At 42.0% G+C, this 3678-nt stretch overlaps 1 protein-coding gene across 1 annotated transcript in view; it reads right to left on the minus strand.

Moving 5' to 3' along the window:
* tmem108 (transmembrane protein 108) overlaps nt 1-3678 on the minus strand; it is a 56303-nt gene that overhangs the window by 52486 nt on the left and 139 nt on the right. The window contains exon 2 of the mRNA XM_017453121.3: nt 3195-3270. The gene's annotated coding sequence lies outside the window, so the exon portion shown is untranslated. The remainder of the gene's footprint in view (nt 1-3194; nt 3271-3678) is intronic.

Raw genomic sequence — 3678 nt, forward strand, 5'->3', positions numbered from 1 at the left:
AAAAAATAAAAAATTTAAAAACTGGAAAAATGGCTATCAATTACTGAACTTTACAACCTATGTCACTGTCTGCCTTGAAGAAACTTGCTTCAAAGGCAATTGGAAGCAGTTAAGGCCGTGTAGCACAGCATTTACAGGAAAAAAGGGGGGGGGGGGGGTTTTGTTCTATTCAAACTGTTGCTTTTTCCTGTTCACTCGCTAAGGATGTGGTGGTGCAATCCAGCCCTGCAGGGGTATAGGGTATTTATGCATAGGCCAAATTCCACATCATGCTCTACCTCCTTATGCTACACAAAGAACAATTCCATTTATTAGACAGTAAGTAGGTGTATGATTTATTATAGCACACTGAACCAGGAAAGACAGAAAGTGGGGAATGTGGATGCAACATACTTATTGATTGTATCCTAATGCTTATTGCCAATAAAGCAAATAAAGCAGTGGGAAAAAGATAAAAGCTGAAGGACATTCTCACAAGTTTGCTGCTTCATGTGACTGTAGTTACCTCATCAGCAGGAAGCCCAGTTACGGATTTTTATGAGACTCTGACCTCTTTTGACACTTCAGTGATGCCAAACTGGGTCAAAGGATATGACACAGGACAGCCGATGAGTGTTCCTGCCTTGTCTGGCGTCTACGACAGTGACATTACCCAGATTTACGTAAGTGATGGACAGCAGATCTGCCACCACCCTATTCATTACCACTGGGTAAGAAATGCGGTGTGTGTGTCACTCAAACATTTATAAAGGTATGCATTTCAGGTGACCAAAAAAAGTCCTCATGACTACTTGACACTGACTTTAGCTGGAAGCCTCGACTTTAAATAACATTACTCAAAATCACTATTCAAAACATAGATCTCTCTTTGAAGAAAAAACTGAACATGTCGTCAACGGAATTTGCAGATATCCAGTGTGACTGAAATCTGTCACTGAGGTCAGACAGGGCAAGAAAACTTTACATCTGGTTCAACTTTGAATTTTATGGTGTCATTTACATTGTCAACCAATAACACATGTAACATTTGCTCTACTGACCTATGAAGGAGCAGTCCTTCCTCCTTTAAACACTTAACATTCAAATTAGAGAAAGTACTCATTTTAACAGTGCACATGCATGAGATTTTATATAATACTTTCCAATCAGACTATAAATTAGTCCATCAAAAGTGTCAGCATGTTAGGCAGTCCAACGGAAAGCTGAATCGTTTGACAATTACATCTCAGGAATTAACCTGTCCTATCCAAATACACTGTATGGATTGTGTGGAAGAATCCGGACACCCTCTTAATGTGGTCAACGACACAAGTTTTCCATCTTGAACACATGTCCCTGTGAAAAGGTCATGCCGTTGTCTGCCCTTCGTGAATCCGACGCCCTCCTCCACCTCTCAAACAGATTTCACAAGCTTTTAAGCTCAAGTCTGACACTGACACTGAACAAGTTGTCAGCTACATATGTCATTGGCTTGCCACTTGACCCCAACCCCCAACCCTCTCCCAAATGCCTATTGGATAAACCAGCAGGGAATTGTCCTGTAGAACAAAGCAGACCTTGAGGGGGTGTTCTCTTAAGGGCTTTGGATAACATTCCTGATCACAATGGTCTCTGAAAACCATGAGTTTTAATTACCCAGTGCTCTTAAACATTTACTGTTTTACTGGGTGATTAGGAGGACAAGCTCTGCTCACCAGTGGAGAGTGCTTTTATGAAAGAGTGCCTCACCGCTGGCGTCACAATTTAAGAGAGTCACTCCCGTGTTTGGAACTGAATATCAATGAACCACAGGCTAGTTGGATTCAACTGTCAGTATACAATCATAATTAGCCAGAACAAACATCATTTCAAGGTTCTATTCAAATGGAACAGTTTTCGTCCACTCAGACCAGTCCTTCGGTTTGTAAAGACAGATGGTCACCAGTCAAAAGTCAGTATGAAAACATGCAGCGTGTTCAGCTGTCAGTGGGTTAAATGTCCATGTACTAACATACCCACTATACCTTCAAATCTATCAAATCTATCAAAACTAAGAAGGCGTAATTAGCCAAAATATGTTTGGCATCCATTGTTAGCTAGCTACAATGTTACCATACCCAAAAAGTAAGTCTAATATATATATATATGTATGTCTACCAACTGCCTTTATGTAAACCAAACATGAACATGCCCAAAAAATCATTACACAAATTGTGCATAAACAACATGAACTTTGACAGAATTAAAAAGCTAAATTTTGCCTAAAGTCTCAATTTATAGCCAGTACACAGTACAAGTACAAATGTATAAATCATACTTAAGTAGATCTGGATTCAAAATGGCCTGCACTACTGGATTTAGCTGTGAGATAAGGTAGTCAGTGTTGATAGATTTACGGAATATCCTCTACTGTCTAAAGCAAAGTATGTTATTGTGCATTAATATCTGTGATTATGCGTAAGATTACGCAACAACTCAGTGTGGCTTGAAGAAAATGTTTTAAGATTCCGTATCAAAATGCAGCTCAGACAATCCATCCATTTTCCATACCACTTATCCTACACAGGGTCAAGGAAACTCTGGGCACAAGACGGCAGACACCCTGGATGGGGTGCCAATCCATCACAGGGCACAATCACACACACTTTCACACACTGCAGGCAATTTGGAAATGCCAATCAGCGTCCAGCACATGTCTTGTAGGAAACCCCCAAAGCACAGAGAGAACATGCAAACTCCACGCACACAGGGCAGAAGCGGGAGTTCAACCGCCAACCCCTGAGGTGCGAGGCAAACGAGCTAACCACTAAGCCACTTCCAGTTTAGAAAAATAAAATCTTTTAAATGAAAATTAAATCAATTCCTAAGGAGGCGGGGCAGGGGCGAGAACCCATCCAATAACTGTACAGAATTGGCTGTGGAGTTGGGAATCCCTCAACTCTACCCATGACAGAATAAGACATAAGAAAGCCTGGGACAGAACAGAACAGGAAATCCTTGGTAAATTAGTGGTGCCAGGGATTCTGTTCCAGTGGAAATTTCCAGTCTAGTCATTGCATTAGATTATACTGTATTGTATTGTACTGCATTAAACATAAAGTCTGTGCAATCATATAGAAGACTTCACAAAGCCTTCACATTTCCGGCCCAGCGACATGTTTATAACCCGAGCAATTCACAAATTCAGCCAAATCTCGTATGGACCGCTTTCTTACCTTATACTAAGGTGTGGAAATGGATCAGAGACGCCGGGAGCATGGCATGATGCGGGTCCGCTGTGGATCCTCGGTCCTGAGAATAGGAGAGAAGAAAAGTTGGAATGGTTTGAGTGCGCCTCCTTCGTTGGTGTTGCGTCAAGTGCCTACAACGCAACATGTGCTGTGTGTGTGTGTGTGTGTGTGTGTGTGTGTGAGAGAGAGAGAGAGAGAGAGAGAGATTGATTGATTAGACATCGCAACATGTCTGCACTGAATCCCGCTGAATGACATTTCCTGCGGTTCAGGCACTGAGCTGTCCCCTTGTGCTGCAAATCCATGAGCCCGGTTGTTGCTCCGGTTATCAGAGCTCTCCTGCTGCCATTCGGTGCGCGGTCAAGTCTCACAAGCGAACATGTCGCGACAAAACCGTTTCCGCTCGTGAATAAGAGGATTTAAGAGGGTTTTTTTTTTTTTTTTTTTTTTTGGAAGAGGGGAGGCTTAC

Source organism: Ictalurus punctatus, chromosome 23 (assembly GCF_001660625.3).
Source record: "Ictalurus punctatus breed USDA103 chromosome 23, Coco_2.0, whole genome shotgun sequence".
Classification (NCBI taxonomy): Eukaryota; Metazoa; Chordata; class Actinopteri; order Siluriformes; family Ictaluridae; genus Ictalurus; species Ictalurus punctatus.